The sequence below is a fragment of the Zalophus californianus genome, chromosome 9 (genome assembly GCF_009762305.2).
Source record: "Zalophus californianus isolate mZalCal1 chromosome 9, mZalCal1.pri.v2, whole genome shotgun sequence".
NCBI lineage: Eukaryota > Metazoa > Chordata > Mammalia > Carnivora > Otariidae > Zalophus > Zalophus californianus.
The window spans coordinates 62028284-62047979 of record NC_045603.1 but is presented as its reverse complement, the minus strand read 5'-3'; the positions used below and the strand labels follow the sequence as shown (position 1 = coordinate 62047979).

Sequence of the window (19696 nt, the reverse complement as noted above, 5' to 3'; positions counted from 1 at the left end):
AAAGAAACATATTTAGCCTTTGTCCACTGTTCCTGGCTCACAGCTCCCAAACCCTTGAAATGTCCTAAGCATAAGAGCAATGGGGGCACCTTTCCCTATGGTCTCTTGTCCTCAGTCCCTGAAATTGCTTTGGAGCTATGAAGGTGAAGTGGGTGAGTTATTCACAACAAGCCCCTTTCCACTGCACCTGAGCTTATGGTAATGAGGTGATTTTTTGAAAAGCCCCTAGATAATCTAAGGATGGAGGCTGGTTGCCAGAGGAACCAGCCTTGATTAAAGGGTTGGAACTTTTGGTCACACCCCACACCCCCCATCCACCCAAGGGAGAGGGGTAGAGGTTGAGCTCAATCACCAATACCCAGTGACTTAAGCGTGGTTATGTAATGAAGCCTCCACAAAACCCCAGAAGGATAGGGTTTGGAGAGCTCTGGGGCTGGTGAACACGTGGACATGCTGGAAGAGCCTGTCCTTCCCACACCTTGCCACGTGCATCTCTTCCATCTGGCCATTCCCGAGTTACATCCTTTTAGAACAACCCGGTGATCTAGTAAATAAATTGGTTCCTTGAGTTCTGTGAGCCCCTCTAGCAAATTAAACAGAAGGACGGGGTCATGGGATTTTAGCCATCGGTCAGAAGCAGGCCGGTCGATGGGCATGTGAAGTGGGGCAATTTTGTGGGACTGAGTCCTTACACTCTGGGATCGGATGCTTCCTGCTGGCAGAATACTGAGTTCAGTTGGTAGGACCCCCAACTGTTGGGACAGAGCTGGTTGACCTGTGGAAACCCCCACACATGCTGTCAGAAGTGGGGCACGTGGTCATGGAGCGTGAGGATGAAGGAGAGACAGGCCTGTAGGCACTCCTCCTCCACCCCTGCCCCCGTGTCCCAGGGCCGCAGACCCCCTGGGGGGGTCACAGTGACTGTAGGCAAGACGCCTAGCCTCTCTCAAGCATCACGTTCTTCAGGTGTCAAAGGACAGTGGATTCAGGTGGTGGACAGCCACCTTTCTCTCTCTAGGAGCGCTTTCCAGTCAGTTTTATACAAGATGCGATGGGAGGGGACCCCAAGCATGCAGCGCCAGCACCCGCCTCCAGCTCCCTCAGGAGGTCCCGAACACCCCTTGTGGCTCTTACAGCAATTCTCTGATTCCGAATGCTGTTGCCCACGGACAGGGCTGGGGGCAGCACGGGGGAGGAGGGGCAGCTGCGTGGCGGCTCCAGACCTGAGTGGAGAAGGGGCAAGGCCACCCTCCTGGGCAAGCTCCTCCGGGCTCCATTATCTCAGCCTGGGACAAAGGGGCCGCGGTGGAGAATCCCATTGTCGGGCAGCCTATGGAAATCTCATTAATCTATTCACCGCGGCTCCCACAGGCCTTTTGTCCCAGGCTTTTTGTCTACTCCTCACAAGTGTTGCCCTGGGGGTCTCTGGCTGCCTGGCAGAGCTTGAACTGACCTGCCTGCCCCCCATCCACTGGGCCCTGCCCCCTCGTGCCAACCCCCAGTTATGGCAAGAGGAGAGGAGAGGGGTGATGAGAGGAGCGGAGGACTGGTCACCTGCCACACAGGAACCTCCGGCCTAGCGTACGCCAGAGAGCAGCCCCCAACACAGCTGGGCCCCCAGAACCCCACCAGGGGGACCCCCCTGGGGCCTGGCACAGGGCCTAGCACGGGCAGCACCCAATAAGTGTTCAGGGGATGAGCCAGAGGAGGCCAGAGGGGCGGCTGCACGACTTCCTGCGGCGAGGTGCCGTTCTCTGCCAGTCTTACTGCCAAGCAGCCAGCAGATCGTCTCAGGACCCCCGTGTGCCCACCTGCGGTTAGAGACTCGCAGCTGGATCACACTGCGACCCGTCCTCAGGGACTCTGTCCTCTAGCAAGAGAGAGAAGGTACAAGCAGGCATGGCCAAAAGAAAGGGAGGGAGGGAGGAAAAGAGAGAGAAAAGAAAAGAATGAATTCTGGCAGTTCAGAGATGGGTGAGGCTATGTTTGGGCCGGGGGATCAGGGCAGCACCTAAAATGCGTGTCTGAGGCTGGAGGGCCCGGGGACTAGAGGCCGGTGATGAGGACCCGAGCCGAGCAGGGAGCACTGGCATATCCGGCTCAGCCATCCTCACTGCCCACAAGCCCCCACCTAAGTAAACAGTATTTCCAGACCACAACACAAAGTCCCAGGGAGGAGATGCAAGGTCCGAAGAGGCCGCCTCCCTCTGGCGGGTGTTTTTTCTGCCTCCACAGGCTGTGGTCAGGCAAGGGCGTCAAGTAGTGAGCAGGGAACAACTCTTAAGATCTGAACCCTCCCTCCCTGTCCCCAGACTCAATCTTGCACTGGAGAATGGTAAAGAACTTGTAGCTGGCAAGGGTGGGGGGAGGGCCAAGGAAAGATAAAGACAGAGCAGCTAGGTGGCTCAGTCAGTTGAGCATCCGACTCTTTTTTTTTTTAAAGCTTTATTTATTTATTTGAGAGAGAGAGAGAGAGCACAAGAGGGGGGAGGGTCAGAGGGAGAAGCAGACTCCCCGCTGAGCGGGGAGCCCGATGCGGGACTCGATCCCGGGACTCCAGGATCATGACCTGAGCCGAAGGCAGTCGCTTAACCACCTGAGCCACCCAGGCGCCCGAGCATCCGACTCTTGATTTGGGCTCAGGTCTTGATCTCAGGGTCGTGAGTTCAAGTCCTGCGTCGGCCCCACACTGGGCATAGAGCCTACTTAAAAAAAAGAAGGGGAGGAAGATGAGGACTGGAGCGCGCCATGAGCTGGAGGAGTGGCAATGGTCAGGACAGGGACATTACTGCTGGGGTCGCTCCCTTCGTGTCTCAGGGCAAGTTGCTGGTCCTCTGTTTACTATCTGTGAACATCACAGGCTTCTCTGATCCCTGCGACCCCTTAGTGCAAGCCAGCTTTCCTCCCCGTGCGCAGGGCCTAAAGAATGAGCTCCGCTCCTTCGGGCCTCCAGGTGGTTGCTCACACAGGTGCACCCATCAGATTTTAGTATACGTGCTGCCGAAGGGAGCACAGGTGCACCCATCAGAAATGCTCTCCCTCTGCCAACTAATCCTCTCCCATCCTTCAGGGCCACGCAGGGCCTACCTCTTCCATGCTGCCTCCATGGCCACTCCAGCCCTAAGGACCCTTTGCCTTCTTGGGCAAACTGGACGAGGACTGGACGAGGCCCATCTTGGCAGCAAGAACAGAGGACATTCCTTCTCCCGTGTGCTGATTCCATCCCCTTTCAAAGCTCAAGGCCAGTGTTCCCTCCATTCTCCCCTCTTCTGCATGGTCCGTTCCCCTGCTAGTGATCCTTCTCATCACACAAACATGTTGTTATTGCTCCCGTTCTAGAGGGGGAAAAAAGCTCATAATATAATCTCTTGCTCCTCCTCCAGCTACATCCCATTGCTCTCTGCTTCCTTTTTGCCCAAACAAAACCGAAACAGGTGAAAAGTTGCCTGTACTTCTATTTCTGGCTCCTCCCCTTCGGTTCTCTCTTGCACCCCCTCCAACCAGGCTCTCACACCCAGTACTGCAGTTGCCTGTGCCCATGGCCACCTTGTTAAACCGGTGGTCAGCCGTCAGTTCGGCAACACAGCCTCAGCCGATCCTTCCTGAAACTTCTTTACGGGGCTGCCCACCCCCCTCTCCTCCTCAGCTCCTTTCACCGATGACCACACACCCCCCCACCCCCACCCCCGCCTACTCGGAGAGCCCTCTGTTCTCAGAGCCTTCTCTCCACATTAATTTCATCCAGTCTTGTGCCCTTGACCGGTGCCGGTAACATTGAGGATTCCTGAGCATGATTCTCCAGCCTAGATGTCTCCCCTGCACTCCCCACTGGCACATGCAACTTTCTTCCCAACACCTCCACCGGAATATTTAATTGGTATAATGACATGTCCAAAAATCAAACCTCTGACTTCCTCACTCCACCCTGAACTACCCCTGCCTGTCTTCCCCATCTCAGGAAATGGCAGCTTCATCCTTCCTTGTTGCTCAGTCCAGAAGCTCTTGGCCTGACCTCATACCTCAGACCAGCAAATCAGTCTGGCCCTGGCTTCAAAATCTACCCAGAATGCAACCATCTCTCACCTGGATGCCTATAGCAGCCTCCTGTCCCACCACCCGTTTTTTACCCTTGCCTCCCACTCTCTGTTCTCAGAATAAAAGCCAACGTCCCGTGGCGCCTGGCTGACTCAGTCAGGTGACCCACTCTTGATTTCAGCTCAGGTCATATCTCAGGTACTGGATCGAGCCCCGTGTCAGGCTCCACGGATCAGCAGAGTCCGCTTGAGGTTCTCCCTCTCCCTCTCCTTCTGACCCTCTCTCCCCGCCACACTCGTGGGCATGCTCTCTCTCTCTCTCCCCCCAAATAAATAAATAAAATCTTTAAAAAAAAAAAAAAAAGCCAACGTCCCAGGAGCCTGGCTGGCTCAGTCAGTAGAGCATGTGACTCTTGATCTTGGGGTGGTGCGTTTGAGCCCCACGTTGGGTGTAGAGATGACCTAAATAAATAAAAGCATCCTCACAGTGGCCTACCAGGTCCTAACGATCTGCTTCCCCTTGGCTCTCCTGCCATTCTGCCTGCCGTTCTCCCCTGGCCTGTCACCCCTCCAGCCACACTCCTACTCTGGCACACCAGGCCGGCACCCACCCCATGCCTGCCACACTCTTTCCCCCACCGGTACACGCTCACACCCTCAGGGCTCTGTCCACTTGTCACTTCATCCCACACTGGCCCCTCCACTTGTAGCTCTTTGTAGCCCTCATCATAATCTGCCGTGCTGGTTGCTTTAGTGTCTAGTACCCACTAGAAAGTTCCATGAGGTCCGGGAAACAAAAGTTTAAAAGTTGCCTGTACTGCTGTTTCTGTTTCCTCCTCTTCCATCCTCTGGTTTTGTTCGCCGGCCTATCTCAAGCACCTAGGACAATGCCTGGCACACAGTAAGTTTTTGATAGACCGTAGAACAGATGGATGGATGTTTGGGCCGACAGAGGCGCCAAGAGGCTGGAAACTGCCTCTGTGTCCAAATAAAAAAAGGGTGACTAAATCTGAGCCAACACGAGATGGTGAGGGTGGCAAGAGGCCGAGCCAGGAAGTTCCCTCTGGAGTGGATGGGGAAGGGTGTCTGGAAGGGCAGTTCGTGTCTGTGAACACCAGCAGACTTGAAGGGCACCCTGGCTGGACTTGAAGGGCACCCAGCCCACCCCCTAGGAACCACCACCTGGCCTTTTTTTTTTTAATCTCCCTTCTTCTCTCTTCCCCTTGTTAGGCCTCTGGGAGAGGACAAAAGGGGCGCTGGAATTCCCATCAAAGGCCACTGGACACATGGTAAAGAGATTAGGACCCTTGGGATCCTGCTTCCTCGAGGTAGTGAGGCCTCCCCGCCAGTCTGGCTCCTCTCTGGGATGGGAGGTGTGTGGGGGTGTGTGCTCTGGCCCTGGACTCCTCATATGTCAAATGCCAAACAGCAGGAGGTCAGCCTGAGGTGGGGTGCTGGCCAAGCAGCCCCCATCTGGGGTGTGTGTGTGTGTGTGTGTGTGTGTGTGTGTGTGTGTGTATGCACGTGCGCTGGGGGGAGGGGAGAGTGCAGAAATCCCTGCCTGTGTCCGCGGTCAGGGCCACAGACAAGCTGTGACCATCTGTTGTCTTCTGGAGAGGCCAGTCCAGGGGCCCAGCACCCTTGAGGATAACCCATCCCTTTCTCCCAGCCTTCTCGTGTTTGCAGAGAACTTCCATGGGCTGCCATTTGGTTTCACCCTCACATCTTCCCTGCCAGATAACCATATTCTCCCCATTTTACAGAAGACGAAATGGAGGCTCAGAGAGGGGGAGTGATTCTCGCAAGGTCATAACAGCTAGTAAGAGAGGAAGCTGGGACTCTTCAGCCCATTCTGCCAACCCCTCCCTTACCCCAGCCTTGGCCAAGGTGCCTGGGCACCAAACATGGGGCTCTCAGGCATAGCCTTTCCATCCATCCCTGGCTCATTGCTTAGTGCCAGCTCAAGATTGCCCCACAGCCCCCTCTTCCAGGAAGCCTTCTAGGACTGACACCCCCAAGGAAGTTCTGAAGATGCCTCAAAGTATAGAGCTCTATACAGCCACTCCTTTCCCACCCTGGGCCGTTGATCTGTCCGGTGGTCTGTTGGTTTGGCGCCCTCGTGTCCCAGGACCTCTTAAGGGCAGTGCAGCCCTGCCCAGGAGCAGATGATTCCCTAACCACTTGGGGTCCACCCTGGGGCTGTGGCGGCCTGGCAGGCTGGTGAGAGAGCCTCTCATGCTGGAAGGAGCCCAGCCCAAGGTTCACGCAGCCAGGAAGGGATCTGCACCCAAGAGCTTGGCTTCAGCGCCTGAACAGAGCCTGGAGTTCAGTGCTGCCCACATCACAGCCGCTAGCCACAGGTGGCTATTCGAATTCAAGTTCATTAAAATGCATGAATGACTTTTAAATGTAAATCATTTATTATTATTTCTCAATTATTAAAAATAAAAATGTATTAGGAAAGTTAAAGTTCAGTTTCTCCAGAGCACTTGCCACCCTCCAAGTGCTCCGCAGACACGGGGGGGGGGGGGGGGGCTGCAATATGGTACAGTGCAGACGTCATCGCAGAAAGTTCTCGTGGACAGCACTGCTCTAACCGCAGCCAGGGCTCCGTTCTGCCAGGGTGCATCCCACTACAGCTGGAGCCTCCGAAGCTTTCTCTTGAACTTGAACGGAGCCTGCCTTCCTAGGGGTCTCCAGGTAAACTTGGGACTGGGACTCAGTCTCCTTTCCTTAGGATTCCTAGGAAGTTTTCTAGCTAGGCAGGGCCCGAGCTTCTCCGGGGGCCAGGGAGGGAGGGTGGACTAGCTGGACCACCCCTCCCCACCAGCCCAGCCCTGCACGGCCCACTGCCCTCAACCTCAGGGCAGGAGAGGAGGGGCAGGCTGAAAGGGAGAGGACGGTACAGCAGGACAGTTTGTCATCTGGCCCTTCGGGCTGCGCTTCCTTCTCCCCCCCCACCCCGTCCCCCCTTCAGCTGCTCAACACCCCTCCCCCTCGCCGACCATCCTCATCCTCATCAAATCCCAAGGACAGATGGGGGCCGGCTGCAGGAAACGTGACCACAGTGAAAGCACTCTCAAATGGCAACAGAATCTGGGGGTCACAGCTGTGTCCCCCGAGGCCTGGCCAGTCCCTCATGTCCGGCCTGTGTCAGCCAGGCCTGGACTAAAGCAAATTTCAGGGAAGGGGGAGGATACTCAGGAATCTTAGGGGGAGGTTTAGGGGTCTGTAGGTGCTGGATTATTCCAGCAGACACAGCCCCAGTTAAAAATGCAGTCACTCATGTGGTCACTCATCCATCCAGCCATTCGGCACACACTGAGTAAGTCCCCACCAGGTCAAGATGTAATAAGAGGATGTAAAGATGGACAGGTGGGCTCCCCAACCAGCTTGACCAGGTAGCTTGTTCTGGACTTAATCCTCCGTCCGGGCTAGAGGAAGATCCTTTGTCTCTGCCCAGTGGTCTGAGCAGGATGGACACCCCCCCGACACCCTCCCCTCAAACAGGCACACACGCACATGCACACGCGCGCGCGCACACACTCACACACTCCCAGCTGCTGCCATGACCCCCTCCCCTGGTCTCTCTGACCAATCACAGCACTGAAGGGCAAGTCCCACTGCCCAGAGCCCCCAGGGAGTGTATTAGCACATTTGAACCGCTCAACCCGCAATGACAAAGCCTGGGGCCTTGGGAGGAGACACAGCAGGAGGGGTGGGGGCCTGTGGGGAGCGTTCCTCCCTCCCCTCCCAGGGGAAAGCTCAGGAGTAGATTAAGCATTCTGGGGCACAGAGGAATTTGGGGGCCCCAGCTCCAGCAGTGAATAAGCGATCCATAAAATCCCAATTTACACACTCACTGATCAAACGGCCCATCTACTACCCCAGGAGGTTGGGGGTGGCTGCTGGGCTTCCCCCACTCTTGCAGAAGGTCCTGGGGAGCCTGGAGCTGGACCCAGGACACAGGCTCCCAACGTGTTATCTGCAGCCTCAGTCCCACCCCCCGTCTCCTCGAGGGGCATCCGTCCCCCAGGCCCGGGGACCTGCCTGTACCCGCTGTGATCTGGCGGCCATCTTTGTCTGCCCTCTGTGAATAACAGCTCTTTCTCCCCAGTGCTGCCCCCAGGGCTGCCAGGGCTGGCTTCGGTTTCATCAGAACTGCTAATCACTTTTCCAGCTCTGAAGCTCTCCTCCCCACCCCCTTCTTTCCAAGCAGCCCCTCCGTGTTTCTTCCTCTTGGCCCTATTTCTGATGCTGTAGCTGCTGGGGCAGGCTCCGAGCCCTTCCCACTACCACCTCATCTCTCCCCTCCCCCAGGCTGGAAACACTGTGTGGCAGGGCTGGGTACCCATCTCCTTGGAGACACCAGGTAGGGAGTTGCTACCCTTGCCCCTTCCTCAAAAATAAACACAATTTGTCTTCACCTGCCTAAATGTTGTTTGCTTCACTTCGTTAAGGCTGCCTGGAATTTCAGCAACTGAAGACCATTCTGGTTCACAAACATCCTCTTTGAAACCACATACACCTCTGGGAGCTTCCAGGCCATCAGCCACTCACCCCTCGTGAAGGTTAGCAAGGCTGACTGACCTCTGCCTACTGCCTGCTTGAGATGAGCTGCACTGGGCATGTACAAGTTTTCCACACATTTCAGGCGAGGGAATTGAGGTAAGGGCAGGGCAGCCCACTCTGCCACCCCCTCTTCTCACAACTCGGGCCACCTTGGAGTAGTTAGGTCCATACGAACTCCTAGGCCCTGGGGACAGGACAGAAAGGGAGGGAGGGGTTGCCCTATCAAGTGCTTTCCAGAGGGCTCAGAAGGTCAGGCTGTCTCCCAAAGGCCACCGCACACTGGGCCAGGGCCAGGTCTCCACGATGTCCTTCAGCCCCGGCCACGGGCTGCTCCCAGGGACCCTGGGATGCAGCCTGGACCCACTAGCAGCTTGAGTTAGGTGTCTGAAAGCCAGCCTGAAAGACTGACCCGGGGCAGGATCTCGGCACCCACCCTAGCAAGCACGGGGTCCATCCGGAGGTCACGGTCCCACCTCCCCACTGTGGCTCACATGGTGCAGGAGGGAGTCCCTCTCAGATGTGGGACAGGTGTCAATCTCTGTTTCCTCTGGTGTGAAAGGAGTATGGGGGGGTGGTCCCACCCAGCATCTCCCTCACTGGGCTGGCCTGAGGGTGGTACTTTGAAGACTTGCTAGAAGGGGGCCAGGGGCTGGGACAGGACCCTAGGGCAGGCTCTGACTTGGCTCTTAAGAGGGCTGGCTAGATGCTTCAGGCTGGGAAGAGTGGGGTAGGGGGAGAGGTGCTCTCCAGGGCCCAAAACAACCCAGTGGGCTTGAGGGACTCCAAGGAGAGAAGTACAAGTCCCGACCATTAGCTGGGCCCAAGGTGGAGAGCACCCTGTCCTGCCCCTGCCTGACCTTCTGGTGGGTCTGCGGAGGCTACGTGGGAACTGGGCTCACCACACTGAACCCACAGCTGCCGAGACATCCTAGCCTGACCCCGGGCCCCTCTGACCTGTGTCCTGGGGCAGCTCTTAGCAGCTGCCCCCCTGCTAATAGAGGGAGGAGCCTCAGGGCTCTGCCCCTGCACCCCCCCCACCCCTACCCCACAGCCACCACTTAGAAGCTGCCCGGGCAAGGTCACCTGCCTCTTCATGTCCCTGTTGAGAGCCCCCCACACCAGACCCAACTTCAACCTGAGCCACACTTCCCATGGCCCCTGAGACTCTTAGGGGAGATTTAAGAATCTAGATGAGACTCTCTGGGGCCCCATAGATGCCCACCAAGACCTCAGACTTGACATGCCCAGAGAAAACATCTGTGCCTTCTCTCTCCAGAATCCGTTCACCGAGGCTGGAAACCCGGGAGGCCACATATCACTCTCCCTCTTGCAACCTCCTCCCATCTAGCTGGCCACCGAGTCCCCTGACACGGTTTGAAATGACACACAGCGCTCACATCTCCCACCACAGCTGGCCCCACAGCTGGCCCCCTTGTCCTCTCCTTCTTGACCCTTCTTCTGGACGCCTGCCAGGGGGTTCCTGCCGTCTGAAACAGACTTAACTCTCTATCGACCTCAGAGTGGACGCCAAACCCCTCAGCCTAGCACGGGAGGTGGACCCGTCTGTCCTTCCTCCCAGCCTCAGGCCCTGCCCTTCCAGCTCCTTCTAGCCCCTGCAGCCATATCCGTCCATTCTCTGGGCAATACGCATTCACACTTCCAGGCCTTTGCTCCATCCGGTTCCAGAACGCCTTCTCCCCAGTTCTGCAGCAGGCGTGCTCCCACACTATTACGTCACTCCGGGGCTGTTGCTGGCTCCTTCTTGGGTTCCCCCAGCAAGTGCTCTGCCCCTCTGTCCTGCCACCGAAAGGCCTTATTCAGAGTTGATATCACCAGTTAAACTGGGCTCCCCACTCCCTCCGTGCTCAGAAACCCCCGCCCCTGGGCCTTTGCACAACCCTTCTCTAGCCCAGCAGCCCATCTGCTCCCTGCCTGCCCTGTCCTCTCCCTCCCAAAGTCCTCTACCCAGAAAACTTTCCCTGATACAATGGCAGTGGGAGAAGCAGGGCCTTTGAAGTTTCTGTAGTAAGTACTTGTTCTAAATAATTCTTTTTATTTTACTTTATTTTTTTAAAAGATTTTATCTAGGGGCGCCAGGGTGGCTCAGTCGGTTAAGCGTCTGCCTTTGGCTCAGGTCATGATCCTGGAGTCCCGGGATCAAGCCCACATCGGGCTCGTTCACTCTCTCTCTCTCTCTCAAATAAATAAATAAAATCTTTTAAAAAAAATAAATAAAAGATTTTATCTATTTGAAAGGGAAAGAGAGAGAGCACATGAGCAGAGGGGAGGGACAGAGGAAGAAGGAGAAGCAGACTCCCCACTGAGCAGGGAGCTTGACACGGGGTTCAATCCCAGGACCAGAGATCTCCCCACAGTATGGAGACAGTGGGAGCCATGCATGTACAAGGCTTGTGGGGGCCTCAATGTGTGGACACTCGGACGAATCAAGCTTGTGCTCTGTGGAAGAGGCTGTGGCTCCGGGGCTGTCAGGGCTGGGCGAGACCCTCCCAGGGTCTGTCTCCCCATGGGTCTGTGTCTGGGGCTTCTCCTCACCGGGAGCTGGGCCCCGTGTGGGTGTGGGATGGAGGATGAGGTCAGGGCTCTTGAACAGTGTTCAGTCATAGGCCCCTTTAAAAAAAATTTTATTTTTTAAGTAAGCTGTATGCCCAACATGGGGCTCGAACTCATGACCCCGAGATCAAGAGTAGCATGCTCCGCTGACTGAGCCAGCCAGGCACCCCAGTCATAGGCCCCTTTTGTAGTCTAGTAAATCTGCGGTCTGTTCAAAACTACTTTTTCAATGCCTAAGATAAAAATAGATGCAACTACTTACTTGTCAATCATACCTCAATACAGCTGGAGAGGAAAATGAAATTTAAAAAAATACATGGGACTACAAAAGAAATTAAGAACACTGGAATACAGTTTCACCACGAACTCCTCTGGGGTCATGGACCGCAGGCCTCAGCCCAAAAGACTAGATAGAACCTCCCCTCCAGCCCCACCACCCCACCCCGCAGCCAGGTGTAAGATCCAAGGTTGACTCGGGTCAGTTTGGGTGGCATGTGACCTCCAAAAAGCTTAAGCCTTAAAGACTGGGTGATCCTATGTTCCTTGGCCCCAGATATGCCCCCCTCCCACGCATGGGGGGGATGTGGGAGACAGAACCAGGCCTGAGCAGAGGGCAGGAAGCAGGCCCAGGCAGCCCACCCAGGCTCCCCCAGTGGCCGCCCCTGCCCCCTCCTATGCCCTTCCCAGCCCTGGGGGTGCCGAGCTAAGTAACTCCAGCTATGCAGCCTGGCCGGTCTACCTGGGCGTGAGTGGGCAGGGCCGTCCTCAAGAGGGTGGCCCCCCACACCTGCAGGGCCACAGAAACAGAGAGAGAAAGAGAAAAAAGGGAAGGGGGAGCTAGGCAAACACCAAACTACCATGACAATTCCTTCGGTCTCTCTGTCCCTGGATGGGATCCCAGGTCACATGCCAAGCACCGTTCTAAGGGATCTCCACACATTCGTTCACTGAATCCACACAATAACCCTAGGAAACAGGGATAGCTGTTCCTGTTATAGAAGAGGAAACCGAGGCACAGTCAAGCTAGGGCATGGTGACACCCACCGGGGATTTCTGGCTCCAGATGCTCTTCAGCCGCTCATGTCAGAAGCAAATGATATTGTTCCCATTTAACAGCTAAGAAAATGGAGGTATCTGTTGATTCCCACCATCCTCATCTACCTCCCCTGTCCCTTTAGCCTCTTCCTTCAATGCCCCCATACTCGGCCACAGACCCCAGAGTTAGCACATTCCAAAGTGGGTATCGCGGGACCAAAGGCATCCTTGCAGGCCTGAGCCCCCAGCCCCGGTCCCACGGTCCCACGGTCCCACGGCCCGGAGGGGAGTGATCAGAGAGGAGCAGGGCAGCCAGGGTGGGGGATTGGGAGCGTTCTCTCAGGAAAGAAAGACTCTGAGGACCCATATCTCCAAATATCTCCACGTTGGGTGGCAGACCGTGCAGCTCTGCATAGTCACCCTCCTCAAAAGAGGTGAACCCTCCATGAAAGATGTTTGGCTACCTGTTAGCTGTCTGAACACGTGGGTTGGCTCTGGAAGGGATGAGCTCCCCATCAGTAGAGACATTCAGCGCGAGACACTATCTTTCCTGAGAGGGGCACTCCAGGCTGGCTGAAGGGCTCTTCCTTCCTCTCTGCAGGTTTCCTGGGTCATCCCCACTTGCGTGTCTAATTGGCACTGCAAACCCAACAAGGCCCACAACGGGAACTCCTGGCCACCCACCCCCATCCTCCAGCTGCCTTCCCCACCCCATTGAGGCACCTCGATCTTTCCCAACAAGAGGCTCACACCCTAAAACTCCAGCCTGGGGGCTCCTGGGCAGCTCAGTCGGTTAAGCATCTGCCTTCAGCTCAGGTCATGATCCCAGGGTCTTGGGATCGAGTCCTGCATCGGGCTCCCTGCTCAGCTGGGAGTCTGCTTCTCCCTCTGCCTCCCACCCCCACTCACGCTCACGCATGTGCACCCTCTCTCTCTCAGATAAATAAATAAATAGATAGATAGATAGATAGATAGATATGGATAAACTCCAGCCTGAAGAGGGCTCCAGTATGGAAGATGTAACCTAAGAATGGCCATCCCACACAGGACACGTCCATCCGAGAAAGGAGGAGTAAGGGTCAGGCTGCTAATGAATGCTGTCTGCAGAGCTGGGTGGAAGGGGTGACTTCCCCGCACGGCCAGTGTTTCCAGGGGGCCCCTCTGCCCCAAAAGAAACAGGCAGACTGGGTAGGGGCAGAACCACGTGATGTATGTGGTGGGGAGCAGGGCTGGGCAGGGTGTTGGTGAGTCGTCTTTCTTCAGTATAACCTGAACCCCACCCGTTTTCTTTCCCCACTGGCCTAGAAAGAACCAATCGCTGCAGACTCTTGAGCATCCAAGAGCCAAATAGGCCAGTCAGCAGCAGGGGGACTCTCCCAGCTTCCTATGAATTCCCACGGAACTGCGGCCTCTGTCGCCTGGGAACAGCCTCCCCCAGGGGAACTCAGTCCCCTTCAGACTCCACCGGTGATGGCGGGGCCCCGCTGTCCCTGAGTCCCTGGTCCCCGGCCACTCCTGGGCACTCCCCACAGCCCTAAGCAGGGCCACCGGCTGTTAACGCGCTCCCGTCCACACAGAGAATACAAGGAAAGCAGTTCTGAGAGCGTACCCTGTCCATCTGCCTCGTCTCTGACTGCCCAACTGTCTCGTAAGCTCATTGAAGGTGGGACCAAATCAGAAAAGCACGGATGCTGGATGAATAGCCACCAGGACCACACTCCCAGGGCCTGGCACAGGGCCTCGCCGGGAGGCCATGCGCACGGCCGTGCTTCAGGCTAGATGCTTGTGGTGGAGCACACGATGCCAGGGCTGGGGATGTGCTCTGGTCCTCCCTGGCCACGTGGGAAGCTGAGGGTAGGGTAGTTCAGAGAGATCTGGCCCGCTCAGGGCCTGGCACGCAGGTGCCCTGTAAGTGTGCAGGGAGTCCCAGGGGCCCAGGAATCCCAACCCTGGCTGGGGCCCCACTGGAGCCTCGCTGAGGCACACCCAGAACCCCAGGACAGGGCAGGTGCTCAATGCAGAGTTAGAAAGGGTGAGAGGCAGCCTCCTCATCACACCTCCCTAGCCGGCCCCGATTAACCCCAGCGCGGGCCTAGGGACCAGGGGGCCTGAGTCGGCCTGGGCCGTGAGGGGAGAGACAGGAAGGCGGGTTTCTACCTCCCAGATTCCTGAGGTAACCAAGCTGGCTCTCCTCTTGCCTACCTCCTGAGCCCTGCTCTCTGCCCTGACTCTACTTTGGAGGGAGCTTCAAAGATGGCCCAGAACTTTCGCGCGCACACACGCCCTTTCTCCTTGCTCCTACATGGGAAGTGGTTCTCCAGAGTCCCTGGGTTCTGAGTTCCTGAGCCTACTTCACCAGAGGTAGGCATGTACTTCAGAGACAAAGGGACACACTATTTCAAACCAGGGCCTCTGGCACCTATGAACTCACTAGTGTTCTTTTTTTTTTTTAATAGAAATCTTTTGAATTCATTTTTTTTAAGATTTTTTATTTATTTATTTGAGAGAGAGAGAATGAGAGATAGAGAGCACGAGAGGGAAGAGGGTCAGAGGGAGAAGCAGACTCCCTGCCGAGCAGGGAGCCCGATGCGGGACTCGATCCCAGGACTCCAGGATCATGACCTGCGCCGAAGGCAGTCGCTTAACCAACTGAGCCACCCAGGCACCCCTCACTAGTGTTCTTATCCCCATCTTACAGATGAGAAACTGAGACCCAAACAGAGTGACTTGTCCAGGTCGATTATACCTAATTAATGGGGGGGGGGGTCACTGCAGCCCAGGGCTTGGCCCCTAGGGTGGGGGGCACATGGCTGGTTCAGTCAGTACAGCATGTGACTCTTGATCCTGGGGTCGTGAGTTCCAGCCCCACACTGGGCATAGAGCTGACTTAAAAAAAAATTTTTTTAATTAAAAATTGGGGTACCTGGGTGGCTCAGTTGGTTAAGTATCTGACTTTGGCTCAGGTCATGATCTCGGGGTCCTGGCATCGAGCCCTGCATCAGGCTTCCTGCCCCACAGGGAGTCAGTCTGCTTCTCCCTCTCCCTCTGTCCCTCCCCCGACTCCTGCTCTGCTCTCTCTTCTCTGTCTCTCAAATAAAATCTTTAAAAAATTTTTTTAATTAAAAATTAATAAAATAAAATGGAGGTGGGGTCACAACCCTATGGAGCTATGGAGGCTGGCCCGTGCGTATAGCCCAATTCTCCCATTCCCTGAGAACTCCCCAACCCACCTCCGGTCCCCAAGATGAATTGCAAAGTCTGACATTGCCCATGCTTCAGTAGGAAAGGAAAAGAGAGCAAGGCACCTGGGTAGCTCCCATGCAGTCCCCTCTCCTTGGCCGGGCAAGTGGGGAAATGCCAGCCAACAGCAATCCCAGCCCTGAGCCCTTGTCACCTGCATTTCTGACCAGTCCTCACCGCACACAGTCATTCAAGCCTGGAACTCGGGGCTCCCAGCTCCTGGTTATTGCCTCATTTAATCCTCACTGTCACACTTATGAGGACACCATTCTTAGTCCCACTTCACAGGTGAGATATAGAGGGTTTAATGCATGCTACTTAAGTATTCACCATGATTCAAGATACTTAAGAAAATGCTCAGAAAAGAGCTAGACTTCCTTCCTTCCTTCCTTCCTTCCTTCCTTCCTTCCTTCCTTCCTTCCTTCCTTCCTTCCTTTCTTTCTTTCTTCCTTTCTTTCTTCTTTTAGAGCTAGACTTGCTTGCCACTCAACTTTATTCCTGGAGACAAGTGACTCTAAAACACAAAAAATCCCTGAATATCTTTTCTCCAGGCAACACACCCAGAGATGAGAAGACCTGCCCCTACCCCAACACCAGCAGTGTGAACCCTTCCCAACTGAAGGCTGGTCCAGCACCTCAATGGCCACTCCAGGTTCCTTGGCTCACGCTGTCCCCCTGCCAGGAATAAGGCCATGGAGACAGCACTAAGTGTGGAGTCAGGAGTCCTGGGCTACCAGCCTGCCTCGGCCCTTCGCACATCAGAGGGGGCCTGGATTGGGAGGAGGACTTCTTGATGTGGGGTCCCCATGGGCTTCAGGGGGCCCAAGAACCCTCAAAGACAGAATGCAAAGGCTGAGGTCAACTGATGGAAGTGCATTGTTCAGGGAAAGGCTTTCATTAGCCCCTCTGAGGGGCTTGTAAATAAGGCGCCTGGGTGGCTCAGTTGGTTAAGCGACTGCCTTCAGCTCAGGTCATGATCCTGGAGTCCCGGAATCGAGTCCCGCATCGAGCTCCCTGCTCAGTGGGGAGTCTGCCTCTCCCTCTGACCCTCCCCCCTCTCATGTGCTCTCTCTCTCAAATAAATAAATAAAATCTTTAAAAAAAAAAAGTCATGGGCAATCTGGAAGACCCCTTCCATCCCCAGTGCTCTTGGGCTATATGCCTTTAAACAGAAACCCACTCCCCATCCTTCAAGGCCCCCTCAGCTACAGCTCCAGGAAACTCTCAGCTTTCTTGCTTCTTTGCAGCAGAAGGCTTGGGACCCAGTGCCTTACAAGGTCTCTCCTGGGAGCCGGGCCAGCCCAAGGCTGAGATGGCAGAAGACACCAGAACACCCCATGGTCAGCCTAGTATGGCTTGCCCCTGCCCACAGCTTCGGTCCACTGGAAGGCGGGGGCTGTCAGTGTTGTGGACCACAGGTGCACCCAGACCTTAGGTCCACCTCTCCTTGCTGCAGCTCTGGAACCTCCCTGAGCCACACTTCTGCGGGGAACCTGGTTTTCATTAAATCGGGGAAAGGAGTCATTAACTGCCAGCCAAGTCAAGGAGAAGCAAAGTTCTGCTAGAAGGCACAGGGAGGGTGAGGGAGACCAGCCTGTCCCCTGCCCTCCCAGGATGACCAATGGTGGGGGGAGGGGGAGGCCAGGAGGCTGGGCTCCTAAGGGTCCAACAACTGCAGCAGTAGGAGCTGGGGTTGGAGAGTGGGGGCAGTCGGGGCCCAGATAATAAGCAATTGTTAATGTGATCCATATGGATCCTGACTGGCCTCTCTGTTTAACAGGATGATAATGGCAGGGAAAGAATGCTGGTCTGTGGGGAAAGGAAGGGGCAAAGTCCTTCCCAACTTGGGGGGTGGGGGAGGGTCAGTAATGAGGAGGAGGAGGAGACCCACCCAGGGGTCTCCACCCACCCAGGAGTGCAGCGCTATTTGCCTGAAAGGGGCCAGATTCCATGCTTTGCAGGCTGCTCTTACCAAACCCCGTGTCTTCAGCCAACAACCTGGGGCAAGCACAAGGTGCCAAGCTCCGTGCTGGGCCCAGGGTGGGCAGGGTGCGGGGAAGTAGAGGCTCCATCCCTGTGCTCCAGGAGGCAAAGCCTAGTGTGGACTCAGCCACAAAGGCTGAAGGAGGCACAGGTGCAGGTAGGTCTAGGAGAACATGGCGGGAGCAAGTGCGAGAGCTGGGGGCTCTGGGGAGGCTACACGAGGAAGTACGGCAGTATGGCATTCGAGTTGGGCCTTGAAGAATGAGGAGGTGGTGGGAAGACAGGGACAATGGGGAAGGCATTTGGCTGAGGGAACAGCAAGAGCAAAGGCAGAGAGGCGTGAAATTACGTGGAGAGTCTGAGATCTCAGCAATAAAGCTGCAGCCCAGGCCGGGGAGGGGAAGGGAGCCTTGCTCCCTAAAAAAGCTGTGGCCATGGATGACCAGCAGGAAGGCAGGAAAGGGCTCTTGGAACAAAACATTCCGGTCTGGTCCGGTCCCTCTCCCTTACCCCCCTCCAGTCTGTGTACTGGAATTGTCCACCCTTGGGATCCTCAGCCCAGTCCACTCTTAGACCACGGGCCAGAGAATCCCGCAGGGCCTCAGAGGCCAAACTCCTCCCCGTGCCTCTCAGGCCCCACTTCTTCTCCTGGGGAGATGGAGGTCCCCCCAAGGATGTCGGGTTATCTGGGACTCACCAGCAGCAAGTCCACTGCCCTACATAACTAAGGTCCCTTTGGCCCAGGAGGACTTTCCCCCCAGAAGGTATTACAGCCAGGGCGAGGGTCGCTCCTCGCTGGGGTCGCTGCTGCGGACACCAATAGATTCAAGTGGAAATAAACGAAACGGTGTTAAATATGGGAAAGGGGGATTTACGAGGCCTGTCACCGCGTCCAGCGCAGCCAGCCGGCAAGCCCCGCCCCTTTCTCGCCCACCCCAGGAAGTCGCGCCCCGCCCCCTGCCCGCCGCTCCGCCGCTGTTGGGTCCGCGCACAGCCGCCGGGTCCCGGCCGCGCCGCAGCCCCGAGCTGCCCGGAGAGTGGGTCCTTCCGGGCCAAGGCTGAGCGGAGGACGGCGGTTGCTCCCGGCCAGGGGGTCCGGGGAGGGGCCCCGAGGAACCTCAGCGCGGCCGTTTCCAGGAGGGTGCACCGGAGGTTCCGCCTGGATTCCGGCGGGTCTGGGGCTCCCTGTGCAGATCAGGGGGCTTTGGGCCGTGGCACCATCCGGCCCACTCCAGAGACTCCACAGGGAAGGCTCTGGGCTCCGAGAACCGAGAAGTGCCCCCCGCAGAAGCCCAGAGCGGGCTTGGAAGCAGAGCCCGGCTCCCCGCTGCCTGGCCCGGGGCAAGAGCCCGCTCAGCCGCGGCAGCCCTTGCGGACCACAACACAAACATTCTTCCGTCCTCTATTCTCCTCCAAATTAGGTATCCATGGAGACAGGGCCAGGCAGCCTGACAGCCCCACGGCCTAATCCTGATTTAGTGACCGTCCCTTTAACAGCCCACCCACCCGTCCACCCACCCCTGCGCTCCGGGCCGCCGCTGGGCGCAGGCTCCAGGCCCCTCGCTCTCTCCCCGCGCAGACCCTTCCCAGGCCTCCTCCGCCCAACAGCGGCTCGGGGACCGCAGGCGCCGGGGAAGGGGGCCCACCTGGGCTAAGCACCTACTGTGCGCCCGCCCTTCTGCGGAGGACCCTCGACAGAGCGGGTTCCTAGCAAGGGAATCTCTGCGTAGACCGAGAGGGCTCTGGGAGTGGGCAAGTTTAAGGGGGCGCTTTCTAGAGAGCGGGGAGCTCAGAGGGTCTCCCTTGTAGCCTGTAGCCCACGGGAGAAGGTAAGTGCAGCTTCTTGCAACGCCCCTGACTCTGAGATGGGGCTACGCTCTCCCCGGCCAGAAGAGAAGAAAGGAAGGGGGTGGGCGTTAGGGGCGCAGGGTCCGAAGTGGCCTCAGTCTCCTGTCACTGCCCCGTCACGATGCTGGGGAATCTCCGGGCCAGGAACCCAGTCCCCACCCCCTCCCACACACACACAGGGGCCGCTGGACAAAGACCTGACGGAGTGGGAGGGGCCTGCGGGCCGGCCCTCGGGCTCCGGACACAGGATCCTTCGGGGACCCGAACCCGCAGATCCCGGGCTCCCCACCCCCCAATCCCGCAGGCTCCCCCCAGAGCCGGCTGCTCGCTATTGCGGCAACCTGCGTACCAAAGCGGGCGGCGAAGACGGTGCCCGTCGGCGGCGGAGACCAGATCCCCTTGTCTGCCGTCCC

The 19696-nt window shown here is 56.8% G+C and overlaps 1 protein-coding gene across 2 annotated transcripts in view; it reads right to left on the bottom strand.

Moving 5' to 3' along the window:
• FIGNL2 (fidgetin like 2) overlaps positions 1 to 19696 on the bottom strand; it is a 48224-nt gene that overhangs the window by 10135 nt on the left and 18393 nt on the right. The window lies entirely within an intron of this gene.